Consider the following 14,874-nt stretch of genomic DNA (forward strand, 5'->3'; position numbering starts at 1 on the left):
AACCCTGGCAAGATCCTTGTTAATCTTTTCTGAGTCGTTTTAAGTTTAAAACCCTTCCTAAATCAGGGAGACCCGAACTGAACATAGTATTCCGCAAGCGGCCTGACCAATTTGGGATGTCTGATCGGCATGGACATGTTGGAATTGAAAGGCCTGTTTCTCTGCTGTCGAGCTCTATGACTCTATCATGGGGATGTAACCCAAGTCCACATTCCTTTCTCCATCCTGCCACCTGTTGTGTGGCTCAGACCCTGGAAACCTCAGTTGGTAACCAAACCCTGACAATGTCCAAAAACCTCTTGGCGTTTCTCACAAAAGCCACCAGGATTGTAAGCTTCCGTCAGAAACATTTTTTTTCCTATTTGTGCAACCTGAAACAATGGATGAGAATTCCCTGTTTCACATGCGTGGTCTTCTCCTGTTCTCTGTATCCGATGTTCAGGAGGGCAATACTTATCACTGGCCGCTCGTGTGTCAGAGAAAAGTTTCGAAACAAAATGGTTGAATTATCTGCCAGTGGAGAGAGCCCGGTTCCGAGGGACGGGACAAAGAGCAGCAGGGAGACTGGATGAGAAGCAGTTGTTCGGGAAAGTCTTTGTCGCTTGCAATTCTTTGAGCAATCTCAAACGTATTTCATGCTGAGCATGTCTTAGCTCGCTCAAGAGGTGTGGGGCGTTACGGGCGTACGTGCTTTCTGGCTTGTTGGTCCAGGCGCATGATTCTCGCTCAGGGTCTGATAGTATGCCGACTTGCGAGAGGTCACGGGTTCAAAACCCGGACGAGCCCGCAGTTTTTTTAACTTGACTTGTGCAAAACTGCCTGATTAACTTTCTCAAAAAGCACCTTCGTGAAACGAGCGTGGGCTGCCTGGAGTACGAATGAGGCAGAAAACAGAGAAGTGAAATGGTTGGAGATCGTGTTCAACAAGCTACTTGGATGCTGCCTGAACTGCTGTGCTCTTCCAGCACCACTAATCCAGAATCTGGTTTCCAGCATCTGCAGTCATTGTTTTTACCATAGTGTTCAACAGGTTGACGTGAGTGGTGCAGTGTTTGAGGAATGTCAGCAATCATGGTAGATTGGAAAATTGGGACAGCTCTCCTCGGAGAACCGAACTTTTCCAAGTCATGAGGGACCTAGAAACAGGAAATAATGTTGTGAAAACGTTCCCACGTCTGAAAGGATCCATAACGATTCGGCATAATTTTAAAGTCACAAGGAAAAGAAGTAAAAGTGACATTAGGAAGAACGTTTTCGTACAGGGAGTGGTGAGGGTCAGTAAGTCCCTGTCTGACATTGACAAAGAGGAAGATTCAATGGACCCAAAAGGGAATTCGGTGGTCACGTTCAGATGTGCAGATTTACGCTAAGAAAGCGAGAGAATGAAACGACTAGAGTCACACGTTTACTTAAGTGTAGAACCAGCAGAGCGAAGGTGGGCCGCATAGCCTCCGTCTGCGCTGTGACACATGTTGTGATTCAGTGTGAAATCACAGTTCGACCGACAGAATGTGGGAATTTAGAAAAAAGTTTATATTTACACAGCCTCCATACGTCTGCGAAACAGCATATCACACGACAGCAGTGGAGGTCTTTGACATCAGGCTCGAAGGTGCCTGCCACGTGCCAGACAAAAACCTGAAGTGTTCTGTGCAACGAGCTCCCCAAGCGGCAGCAGAGTGGCGCAGCGGGAGCGTGCTGGGCCCATAACCCAGAGGTCGATGGATCGAAACCATCCTCTGCTATCGTTCACTGTCACCTTGATCTGCTTTCTTCAGCCAGCGGCCTTCGCATCTACTTGCCGAGTGTCCAAATGCGACGCGCTCGCCAAATCCTCTCCATTCTAGGGATGTGGTTTTAGAGGTCTCAGTGATATTCTGTTCTTGGTCGGTTTCCTCTGAACTGAATCGCAAAACCAGTTCTCTGCGATGCTCATGAGCTGGTAAAGTTGAAACCCATTCACGTCTGGTTCAGACGTGAATGACAAGCATGTCAGAAACCGCATCACGACTCAGACATCGTCCCCCACTATTAGGACGGATACCACCGATTGGGAATAACGTCAGAGAGAGAGAGACAAGTGACAGTTAAGGGCCTGTTTGGGAACACTCGGCCGCCTGGGTGGTGGAGTTCTGCTGGTCGTGGGGCGGCCCCTGTGTCAACTATGGGGTCACCTGGAAGGTACTGGGTCCGGGAGGTGAAAGGTGAGGCAGGTTGGGGGGTGGCACGGAGGGGAAGTAAATGTGGGGCCTGTCCTGTCATAGTGACATTTTACATTCACTTTCCATCTGCTTTTACTGGGCCTTGTGATTTTTACCCTCACTTTTTTAAAATCCTTCTGCTGTTTACTCTTGCTGTTACTTGTGCAATTCCCTAGGATAGTGTGGAGATACTAGTGAAGGAGATTATGCACCAGCATGTATATGTTATTCAGCCATTGAAGGGGCAGGACCTGTGGAGAATGGTTAGTAAAGCATGTGGTGTACTAAGCCTTGTTAACAAGGACATACAATAGTTTGTAATTTGTCAAAGTATGCTTCTCATAGAGTTGTACAGACCATTTGGTCCAACCTGCCATGCTGACCAGATATCCAAAATTAGTGTTGACAGTGTAGTGCTGGAAAAACACAGCAGCTCAGGCAGCATCCAAGAAGCAGGAGAATCGATGTTTCGGGCATAAGCCATTCATCAGGCGGGTGTATGCCCGAAAGGAATCAAAAGATTCCTCATGAAGTGCTTCTGCCCGAAACGTCGATTCTCCTGCTCCTCGGGTACTGCCTGACCTGCTGTGCTTTTACAGCACTACATTCTCTCTCCTCTGATCTCCAGCATCTGCAGTCCCGTGACCCGGGTTCGATTTCCGGGCAGGGAAGCAATTTTCAGTAGAGCTGTCAAACTTCGCCAATATCTCCCTGGTGGTCTAGTGGTTAGGATTCGGCGCTTTCACCGCTGCGGCCCGGGTTCTATCCCCGGTCAGGGAAGCAATTTGCAGTGTGTTGTTTTGGCTGCCCATTCTCCTTAAATGCGCTGTACAGTTACTTATCAGTCTTCGTAGTCACTGGGTGCTGCAGTGTGTAGTGGTCCGTTGAAATAGTGCCCTCGTTCAGATTTGTTTGTAGGTGTAGGGATGATTACTTTTGTAGCTAAGTACTTGGTTCGCGTGTGCTGTTTTTCGGTAGAGGCTGTTTTGAATTTATCATTGATTGTTCGGTCTACTGTGACATCGAGAAATGGCAATTTGTTGTTGTTCTCCTCTTTTGGGAATTTTATGCCAGTAAGGAGATTGTTGATGGTGTTGTAGGTTTCCTCTAATTTGTTTCATTTTTTGATGACAGAAGTGTTTCATGAATATTTCGTTGATTTGTTTGTAGGGCTTGTTACTGAATATAAAGTGGGTGGTAACCACGAGGTTGACAGTTATCTTTGCTGATGAAGTTGGTGCTGTGTTTCTGTCTTTGGTTCTTCGGGTAGTGTCTTCAGTTTTCTTTGGCCATGTTGATGTTAATGGATGTGAACAGGGCTGTTATGTCAAAGAACAACATTATTCCATCCTCTTCTATCTTCGTGTCTTTGGTGTTCAGGAATTCTTGCATGGAGTAAATGGAGTGGAGTGAATCTTCGACTTGGTGTTTTAGTCCTCAGTGGAGGCCTTTGACTAGTCTGTATATTGGTGTTCCAAGTAGTGAGACTATGGCCTGAGGGGGGCTCCGAGTTTGAAAAAGAGGAGAACAACACTAAACTTCCAATCTTAGATGTTACAGTAGAGTGAACAGTCAATGGGTAACTTCAAACTATCATCTACAGAAAAACAGCACACACAAACCAAATACTTAACCACAGAAGCAATCATCCCAACACCCACAAACGAAGCTGCATCAGGACATTATTTCAACGAGCCACTACACACTGCAACACAGAGAAACTACGAAGACCACAAGAGAAATACGTATATAGTGTATTTAAGGAGAACGTGTCCCCAATAAACCCATTCCGCCGATTTCTCAGTGATGCTTCCAAGCTTACTCTCAAAAATTCGGTTTTTCCCTCCATTCTTTCCTGTTTGTTTTTTGTGAGTTTTGAAAGCTTTCCCAATCCTCTGACTGAGTATTGGAGTTGGGAAGTTATGTTGTGGCTGTCCAGGACATTGGTGAGACCACTTTTAGAATATTGTGTGCAATTCTGGTCTCCCTCCAATCAGAAGGGTATTGTGAAATTTGAAAGGGTTTTGAAGCACCAATGGGTCCACAGAGGGGAAGAGGCCCTTCTGCTGCCCTGAGTGTGGGAAGGCCTTCAGTGATTCCTCTGCCCTGCTGACGACCAGTTGGTCCACACCGGGGAAGCCTGTTCTCCGGCTCCAAGTGTGAGATGGCCTTCAGCAGGTCTTCCCACCTGCTGAGTCACCAGTGGGTCTACACTGAGAGGCCGTTCTTGTGCCCCGAGTGCAGGAGGGGCATTGCTCTTTCCTCCGACCTACTGGCCCATTGGTGTGTCCAAATGGTAGAAAGGTCGTTCAGTTGCCCTTTGTGCAGGAAGGCATTTAGCAATTCCTCTGCCCTGCTGAGGCACCAGTCTATCCACACCAGGGAGAAACCGTTCTCCTGCCTTGAACGTGGGAAGGTCTTTACCTGCTCCTCCACACTGCTGAATCACCAGCTGGACCACACGGGGGTGTTGGGGGTGGTGGGGGGGACAGTGGCGGAGGGGGGGGGGGAGGCCATTCTGCTGCCCTAATTGCGGGAAGGCCTTCAGCAATTCCTCCGCCCTACTGAAGATCCAATGTATCCACACCAGCTGGACCGAGTGTTGGAAGAGGTTCATGTTTTCCTACAACTTGCGGAAGCACCAGCGGGGGCACCAGTGCTCCCAGCAATCAGATCCTACCATTGATGCTGCCTTCGGTCACCTCCCAGGACTGAACCTCCTGCCATTTCTGACAGTGGGTGCAGTGGCAGAGTAGGTGGGCTGTTTTAGTCTTCTGCTGGACTACAATTGCCTTCCCGACACCCCACAATCACAACTCCATGGTGGCTCAGGGTTAGCATTGCTGCCTAATGGCACCAGGAACCCAGGAATAATTCCACGCTTTGGGGTCTGTGTGCAAGTTATGGAGGGTAGGAAAATGGATCTGAGTGGGTTAGTCTTCGGAAGATCAGTGCAGATGTGTTCGGCTGAAGGACTTGTTTCCACATTGTGGGAGTTCTACGATCCAATGAGCTTTGCCTTCAGTGGACACTGTTGCTCATTGAGCCCGGGACTGCACATTGCCAATGAAATGATCCAGAGAAACCGAAGACCGCAAGACCATTGGAGAAGAAGTTCGGCCTACTCTGCCATTCGTTCGTAACAAAAGTATTGGATGAGATTAGCTACACTGTGGAAACAGGCCATTCGTCCGACAAGGCCACACCGACCCTCCGAAGTGTAACCCATCCAGACCCATTTCCCTCTGACTAATGTACCTACCTCTATGGGCAATTAAGCATGGCCCATCCACATGACCTGCATATCTTTAGTTTATGGAAGAAAACAGGACCACGCAGAGAAAACCCATGCAGACATTGGGAGAAAGTGCAAATTCCTCACAGACCGTCACCCAAGGCTGGAATCAAACCTGGGACCCTGGCGCTGTGAGGCTGCAGTGGTAACCACTGAGTCACTACATATTGCAACCCGAAGTTGGCAAGTAGGAGGTTGGGAGAATACAGCAAGCCAGGCAGCACCAGGATGTGGAGTAGTCAGCGTTTTGGGTATTAACCCTTCTTCAGGACTGAAACGTTGACTTCTCTGTGAGAAACGATTTACAGGAATGTTGCTGGGGGTTGGAGGGTTTGAGCTACAGGGAGAGGCTGAATAGCGTGGGGCTGTTTTCACTGGAGCATCGGAGGCAGAGACGGGACCTAATAGAGGTTACAGAATCATGAGGGGCATTGACAGTGTAATAGACAATGTCCTTTCCTTGGGGTGGGGGAGTCCAGAACTAGAGGGCATAAGTTTAGGGTAAGAGGCAAAATATATTAAAGGGACAACTTCTTCATGCAGAGGGTGGTATATATATGAAATAAGCGGCCAGAGTATATGGGTCAGGTGCTGTCAAATGGGAGTAGATTAATTTAGGATATCAGGTCAGCATGGAATAGTTGGACCGAAGGGTCTGTTTCCATGCTGTTCGTGTCTCTGACTACCATTCCTGATGTAAGTTTAAAATAGAGTCCAAGTAACTTTGAATAGTTCAATCTTGTTGTGCTCACCTCCTGAAAAGTTTCAGATGAATCCCTCTGAGAGATACTGTTTAAACATGCTGAGTTGGACAAAGTATCCCATCAAGTTCAACACAAACCCAGTGTTGAAGAAGTCAGAAGTCAGAACACCAAGGGGACCAAAACTGATCACAATATTCCAGGTGCGGCCTCATCAACGTCCTGTATAACTACAACATAACTTGCCAACATCTATACTCAATTCCCGAACTGATGAAGGCCAGTGTGCTGAAACCTTTCTTCACTGTCTTGTGTACCGATGTAATCAGAGATATAGGACCTACTTTAAACTGATCCACAATCCAGCTGCTGGGAGCACAGAAGTAGAGTGGTGCTGCATGAGTGTGCTGGGTAGATAACCAATAGGTCGATGGGTACAAAACATGTGATGCTACTGCTCAATGTCTCTGAAAGCTGCTTTCATATCCAAAGGTTCTCTGTTCTGTATCTTGCCTTTGCATCTGCTTCCTAAAGCTTCTTCAGTGGAGGCGTGGCCGCTGGAGCCCAGGAGTTCAACAACCCCCCGGTGCTGGAGGAAGGTCCAAGCTCCAAGAAGCGGTGGTGTAAGGCTGGAAGCTGGATTTGCTCAAGGCTGGTATTTTTAACTCATTTTGATGGTACCTACTGTATGGGGCTATGGTTTACATTAAAACCGGAGGATCATATCAGAGTGTTTATATTTTGCAGTGGTCGTTGATAAAACGCACTCGCTGGATGAGCACTTTCTATGATGCTGTATTTCTTGCCTTCTGCCCTTACCCCATTTCTTATCTCCCGTCTTGATTTTATACTTTTTTGGTCAAATTTAATTTCTTATTAATCAGACTTGCTATTTACGGTGTGCTATTAATTTGTTTGTTCGAATATTGTAAGTCAAAATTTATGCTGTAATTTCATTTCTGATGTCAGAGTTTGACATTGAATGTGCAGGTGTGAATACCAGTAAGTTGTGAAAACAAATCAAGAACTTGTAGTTTTTAACAAAAAGAGCAGTTCACTGATATTCATGGCATCGTCTCATTTGGGAGTGATGATTCAAATCTGACCAACAAACCGTTTCATGCAGTCATCCAATTGAATAAAAAATTCTTTCATTTAATTAAAGAAAAAAACTCTGGCAGGCTAAGATTTATGCAATCTATTTATACGATTATGTCCATTGCTCGCAATATGGTCTCATCCACATTGGGGAAACTGGGTGCCAACTAGCGCAACATTTCAGGGAACAACTCTGGGACTCTAAATCTAAACGACACACCGCCCTGTGCAGGAAGACTTTAACTCCCCCTCCCATTCCACCAAGGACATGCAAGTCCTGGGCCTCCTCCACTGCCAAACTCTTGCTACCCGACACTTATAGGAAAAACACCTCAACTTCTGCTTTAAGACCCTCCAACCACATGGTATCAATGCAGATTTCATCAGTTTCCTTATTTCCTCTCCCCCACCTTGTCCCAGATCCAACCTTCCAATTCGACACCAACCTCTTGACCTGTCATACCTGTCCACCTTGCTTCTCACCTATTTGCTCCACCGTCATCTCTGACCTATCACCATCAATCCCTACCTCCATCTACCTATTGCACTCCCAGCTGCCTTCCCTCCGGCCTCACTTCCTTCCCATTTATCTCTCAGCCCCCTTGGGACACCCTTTATTCCTGATGAAGAGCTTATGCTCTAAACCAAGACTGTGATGAAGCAACATCCTCAACAAATAAGAAATAGCTCCCAAGTCAGATTTCATTCCCTCTTCTGTTTCCCAGTTCTTTTAGAAATAAGGAATGTATTTTTCTTCCACTAGAAAGTGGTCTTCCCCTTTGCGTTGTCTGAAGTGTTATCCCTCACCACTACTTCAGACACCTTTTAAGAATCCTTTCAACCTGTTTTTCTAACAATTGTGGAGGTGACCAAAAGCAAACATTTCACTCCTCCTCAATGCCGCATTTCTCCTCCTATGAGCCATTTTGCCATATTGTCTATGTTACAAGCAGCCAAGTGCACTTGGTTTCTGAATTGAAATTTGGCCATTGAAGTGAACAGGATTAATATTTATCGATGGCTCGCTGTGTTTGCACTAATTGTAATTATCCACCAATACGATGTCTTTTGTTCCACCAAAACTGCAAACAATGATCTGTGTTTATATTGCAGTCGGATGTAGAAAATCATTCCAGCGATCTTCACGTTATGAGGAGAAACTACTTCACCCAGAGAGTGGTGGCTGTGTGGAATGATCTGCCCCAGAGGGCAGTGGAGGCCCAGTCTCTGGATTCATTTAAGAAAGAATTGGATAGAGCTCTTAAATATAGTGGACTCAAGGGTTATGGAGATAAGGCTGGAACAGGATACTGCTTGGGAATGATCAGCCATGATCATGTTGAATGGCGGTGCAGGCTCGAAGGGCTGAATGGCCTACTCCTGCATCTATTGTCTATTGTCTATTATAGTTTCCTGAGGCCATAACATCATTGCGTGGCAGTTTGATGTAACTAATTCCTGGATGGCAATCTCTAGATTATGTTGTAAAAATATCGGTATAATGTTCTTCACACCCCGCGGTCACCAACTGAACGAACAGTTTGTGTTTCACTTCTCACATTGCGCGGAGCTGAGCATTTACCCAACCAATGGGCACACCACCTCCCTAACACAGTGTTTACAAATCAAACTGACAGCAAAGCTTCACGTGTGATGGAAAGTTTCCGCAAAGAAGATTTGACACAACCGATATACGGAGTGAACGTACTTCTTTCTTGATTTGAAATGTAAGAAGCCGATTTCAGTGAACCTGACGTGATTTGAACACGCAACCTTCTGATCTGGAGTCAGACGCGTTACAAACTCACGGACGACTGAAAACCTCTATTCATGCTTAAGGGAAGTGATCGCACTACAATGATTTCACGTTCATGTCTGTTCTGTTTCTCCCCCTTCTCTTCCAAGGGTTGGGCTTGTCTTTCGATTTGCTGAAGTTGAAATGCTCTGGATGCTGTGATCCAGGGCAAACACAGGCTGGAGAACCTTCGGCTCAGAAAGATGCAGCTGGAAGCCGGGCTGCAGACACGTTGGGGGAAAAGGGGAAAGTTAACTGGACACTTTATTCTGGGAGATGGTCATTCCTCTACAGACAAAGCCTTCTGACTGGGTCAGTGGACAGGGTCAGGAGGGTGTCAGCACAGGTCAAACAGATAAAGGGGATCTGAGAGAGGTCTGCACGAGTGAGAAGTTAACTGGCTGTGTGGTGGGAGTAAGAACAATGTTGGGCAGGGGGCAGTGGTGGTCAGGGAAAGAATAGTGGCAGGGATTGTTACCATTCTCTGCAGTTGGCAGCAGAAGACCAGATTGCATCAGTGTCTGCCTGGCGCCAGGATTTAGGAACCAGTGTGCTCAGGGCTGGAGAATTGGAAAAGCGAAGTTGTAGCAGGCGTGGTCTAACAATGTCAGGAGGAGAGAGCCTCTGCTGAAGGCTCATGACAAATCAGAAGCTACAAAGACAAAGCAGAGCTTCAAAGCTCTGGGTGCCATGGTGGCTCAGTGGTTAGCACCACTGCCTCACAGTACCACGGACTTGGGTTCAATTCCACTTTCATGCAGCTCGCTGTGTGGACTTTGGCATGTTCTCACCTTTGTGTCCAGTTTCCTCTGACAGTCTAACCATCTGAAGTTTAGGGTGGATTGGCCATGCTGAAGTGTCGAGAGATCTGCAAGGTAGGGTGGGTTAACTATGGGGAACAGCAGGGAAAGTGGGTGGTCGGAAGGTCAGTCTGAATTTTATGGCCCGTAGGGATTATATGAATCTACCGTCTTAGCCATGTGTCTATTGAGAAACGATTGCCCCCAAGTCTGCTGTTGATGGAGTGGGTTCCAGTTCATGGAACACTGACACCATTCCTGGGTAAGGTGGGATTTGTGCTGTCACTTCCCCAACCCACTGTCCCCATGCATTCTCTCTCTCCTTACAGTCTGCACTCACCAAATCTCTCTGCCCAGCCATTCTCTCTCTCTCCCCATCATTTTCTGCCCCCCATTCTCTGTCCCCACGTCTCTCTCCTCCCCTCCACTCTCTGTCCCCTGTCCATTTTCTCTTTCTTTCCACCCAACCCTTTACTCCCATATCCATTCTCTCTCTCTCTCCTCCCCCAGCCTCTGCGCCCCTGTCCATCCCCGCCCCCATCCTTTCTCGTACCATGAGCCCGCTTTGATTGCTGGATCAAGCCCTTCTCGGGAAAGAGAGAGAATGGATGGTGATGAATCAACCTGGAAGACAGGGACGCACAAGAAATGGCTGATTTTAAAATTGAGAACAGCTGAAATGATAAATTCTGAAACATTGTTAATGTCTAAAAGCATAAAGCTGCAGACATGTTTCTGAAACTTGCATTGAATTAGGCGGGTAACGTCATACAGCACAGAAATCAGACTCTGCAGTCCAGCTCACCCATGCTGACTGGATATCCTAAATTAATCTCGTGACCCATTTGCCAGTATTTGACCCATATCTCTCTCAACCCTTCCAATACATATACCCAACCAGATGCCTTTTAAATGTTATAATGGTACCAGCTTCCATCATTTCCTCTGGCAGCCCATTCCACACACGCACCACCCTCTGTATGAAAAAAAAATCTATGCCTTCCTCATTCCCTAGTTTTATCTGTACTGATACCTTCGGGGATCTCTAGACTTGGACAGCAAGGTTCCTTTGTTCCTCAGCACTCTGTAGGGACCTACTATTTATTGATTACTTTCCTCCATTATTACATTTCCCAGAATGCCTGGAGATTAAATTCCATCTCTCTGCCCCATTTACCAACTGATTGGTATCAAACTGTGGCCAGAGACCATCCTCCTCACTATCAAAACCACCACCTTTCTAGAGTTTACTCCTAAACAGAGGGGGGCAGCACTGTCTCCATCTAAGCAGAGGGAATTGTGTGTGCGTGTTGTGGGGGCTTGGAAACTTTGCAAGCTCCCTTTCCTTCATTTTTTAATCTCACCAAATCCATGTGGTTTGAGTTTTTATAACAGAAAACAGCACAGGGTTTAATTTTAACTTCCCACTGGCTGAAACTTTGTCCTGCCCTCTAACATCTGAGAGTAAAACACTTTACTTCCCCTCCCTTCCCTCCATGTGTCACACAGAGTGTGGGAGTGGCACCTGTTGTTATTTTGTGATCTATTCCAAATGAAATTTTATCTCTGCGCAGGCGCAAGTGAACAGTCTGTTTTTGTGCTTTCTGCGAGATCAGGCGAGCAGCTTTTAAATCCTTATGTTAAGCAGCAGAAGTCAACAGTAGATCAGCAATTGTATTTTGAGAGTGGTAATTCTAGCCCTGGTAATCCCGTCGGGTCAACAGAGAGAGAGAGGGAGAGGATGCCACATCTAAAGTGCATACAGAAGAGTTGTTACACTTGTTCAGTCAGTTGAGTTGGTTCTGCCCTCAGATGTGACTGGATGTTGCTTTTCATGGATCATAATTAAACTACAACAGAACACATTAAATTCAAGGAATTCAATTGAAAGGGCAATTTGAGTGAATGAATGGAAAACTGCTTAAAGATTGGCTCCTGGTCTTTTACTTCACCAATTAGAAGTTGTTGGTTTGACAGCTCTCCTAATCATAGAATCCCTACATTGTGGGAGCAGGCCATTTGGCCCATCGAGTCAACACTGACCCTCCAAACAGAATCCCATCCAGACTCACAAAAATGTGCACCGCATGTGTGCAGAGAAGGGGATGCTGGGAGTGAGTGGGATGCTTTCACCACCACCATCTCTCTCCAAGACCCAAACAACCCCACAGCACCACCTGTCCATTCCTCCACCACCACAGTGCCTCTGGCCTTAACCCCTGCCAACCACAGTGCCACTGTCCATTCTCCCCGCCACCCACAGCATCCCCTTACATTCTACTCGCCACCCACAGTGCCCCCTGTCCATTCTCCCCACCACACACTGCATCCCTGTCCATTCTCCCCCACCAACCACTGCACGACTTGCCCATTCTCCCCTGTAGCACCCACAGCACCTCCATCCATTCTCCCCCGCCATTCATGGCTCTGCCCTCTCCATTCCCCCGTGCCACCCATGGCACCCTTGGCCAATCCCTCGCCACCTCCGGCACACCGTCCATTCTCTTTCTCTTTCTTTCTCTCACCCCCATCCCTGCATCCACCCTCTTCCCATCTTCTGACTCCCCATGCGTTTTCTCTCTCCCCCACACCCTCTGCTCTCCATCCCTCTGTTCCCCCATCTATTCTCTTTCTCAGCCCACGTTGCCGAGTTTCCTTGCCCAGCTTAGCAGCGCCGGGCCGGCCGGCCGTCAGCTCTGGCTATTGCAGGCCCCGACCTCTTGCAGTGGTCCGCTCGCCGACACTCCGCCATGTGCACGGGTCAGTGACGCTGCCGAACCGATTGCTGGTCCCGTATCCGCCTCTGCTTTTCCTCGGGCAAAGCTGCTGCATGCCTCGTGACACTCAGCGAACAACATGGTGGAGGAGATCTTGCCTCCGTCGCTGCGGTGCGTGGGGGCACGCATCGCCTCTTGGGCGCCCTTTTTTCCCAATAGACATATGTTTCCGCGGGCCGCACCAGGCTGGTGCTCCCCACAGCTTCACGCCACCCTGCTACGCGCTCACACCGGCGTGCAGGTGGGTGCTGCTAATGTGGGAAGTGTATGTGCGGTCCGGGTCGCTTTCCTCTGGCGAGGGAGAGACCGAAAACAAACTCAGACAACTCTTAACGGTGGCTCACTCGGCTCGTGCGTTGATGAAGATCGCAGCTTGCTGCGAGAATTAATGTGAATTGCAGGACACATTGATCATCGACACTTTGAATGCACTTTGCGGCCAGGGTTCTTCCTGGGGCCACGCCTGTCTGAGGGTCATTTGGCATTTAATTGCACTCGTATTGGCTGGCGAGAGCGCGGCTGGGGTGTCGCAGAGGACCCGTCCTCTTTGTCCCCCTAAGTTCAGACTCCAGAGCCCTCCGGCATCAGAGCACTAGACCTTTTCCCGCACCCTGCACATTCCATTCGTCAGGCTCGACGCCATCCCCCCGCCGGGCAGCGTGGCCTGGCGTCCGTCTGCGTCGTGGCAGTGGGGCCAGTACGGCTGTTCCCGGTCCCAGAATGGCCGTCGGTGGTTCACACGGCGACGTGCACCGCTTCGTCTTTGGGACACGGAGCTGCCTCAAAATGTTGAGCTTCCTGTGGGGTCTGCCTAGGCTCTGCACGTCCGCACTGGGTCCGACTCTCGGTTGGCTGGCAGTAGAAACAGTGAAGGGAGCCGCGGAGGTCTGGTGCTGGTGCGCTGCCGGACTCACCGTGGAGCTCACCTGTTTGACACGCTGACCCGACTCGATGGTTGATCGATTGAGAGTGATGAGAGGCACAGACCGTATCTGGGAGCTGCAGGCCGCCCGTTGCTGCAGCCGCCCGTCTCGTGGTTCGTCCTCGGCCTTAAGTGGCCGGTGGGGCGTCTGATCCTGTCTCCCCAGCTGGCGCTGAGTGCCTGGCTGAGGGAGGAGGTTTTCGTCGAACGCTGTGACTTCGACGGTCGCACGTGCAAGGAGCACTGGCTTTTGGCTCTCCCGTTCAGTCCGCAAGTTTCTGCTCGGTCCTGCCACCAGTCTCGGGAGGCACGGAGGGGTTGGCGGCCGTGGTGTGCGCACGGTCACCATGCAGGCACACCTATCATGCCACCGGCCAACCATCGGGAGGACGGCGGAACGTTGGGCTGTCTGGGGCCAAGTCGCCAGAAGGCCACCGCTGTGTCTTCCGCACTCTGTGACCATCGGCGTGCCTTCCTCAACTCGTCTGGCTCGGGGCCGCTGGGTTTAGGAGCGGCGTCGCCCGCTGGCCCCACTGAAGGCCGTGCCATTCTGCGGCTGGTGATCGATGTGCATGCCGTGCCTGTGCGACCAATCACCACTTGTGTCTCAGCACTTCTCTCTCCCTCTCTCTGACCATCGGGCAGTCTCTGTCGGCTGGCGCCTCGCACGTCCTCGGCGGCGAGTCATCACCATCGTGCCTGGGCCTCTGGCAAGGCAGGAATCGAGCTGAACCTTCCGCTCGAGTAACCTGCCGGCACTTCCAAGATTCGCCTCCTGCCGTGGATGGGGGAGGGTCTCCGGTCCCGTGAATTTGCGCCGAGCACGTCCCCGTGCGTCGTTGGTGGCATGGGCGGCCACTCGTCGACACCATTGCTGGCAAGGGTGGTGAACGACGTGCGGGTGGCTGGTTCTCTGACCGTCGCAGCATCGGCCAAACCCCCCCTGCGGTGAGACGTTGCCCGCCCACTAAGAGGTGAATGCGTGCACGCTGGCAGTGCGGTCTGGCCATCCTCTGACTCTGGGTACGACCTCAGATCAGACTCGACAACCCGCTGAATTTAAGCACATTACTAAGCGGTGGAAAAGAAACTAACCAGGATTCCCTTAGTAACTGTGAGTGAACAGGGAGAGCCCAGCGCCGAATCCCCGCTTGCCTGACGGGCGAGGGAAATGTGGCGTATAGAAGCGCTTTCTCTGACGGTGCCCAGATGCCTAAGTCCTCCTGATCGAGGCCTAACCTGAGGACGGTGTGAGGCCGGTGGCGGTGCGAGGCTCGTCTAGATT

At 49.4% G+C, this 14,874-nt stretch overlaps 3 non-coding genes across 3 annotated transcripts; all 3 read left to right on the forward strand.

The window, feature by feature from the left end:
* Window positions 1-1,673: 1,673 nt before the first annotated feature.
* Window positions 1,674-1,745, forward strand: trnam-cau (transfer RNA methionine (anticodon CAU)). The gene has a single exon. It is a non-coding gene; the product is annotated as a tRNA-Met (tRNA).
* A 1,164-nt stretch (window positions 1,746-2,909) lies between these two features.
* On the forward strand, window positions 2,910-2,981 carry trnae-uuc (transfer RNA glutamic acid (anticodon UUC)). The gene has a single exon. It is a non-coding gene; the product is annotated as a tRNA-Glu (tRNA).
* Window positions 2,982-12,991: 10,010 nt separating this feature from the next.
* On the forward strand, window positions 12,992-13,144 carry LOC140461182 (5.8S ribosomal RNA). The gene has a single exon (XR_011954502.1). It is a non-coding gene; the product is annotated as a 5.8S ribosomal RNA (ribosomal RNA).
* The last annotated feature ends 1,730 nt before the right edge of the window (window positions 13,145-14,874 follow it).

This window comes from Chiloscyllium punctatum, chromosome 36, assembly GCF_047496795.1.
Source record: "Chiloscyllium punctatum isolate Juve2018m chromosome 36, sChiPun1.3, whole genome shotgun sequence".
Lineage (NCBI taxonomy): Eukaryota > Metazoa > Chordata > Chondrichthyes > Orectolobiformes > Hemiscylliidae > Chiloscyllium > Chiloscyllium punctatum.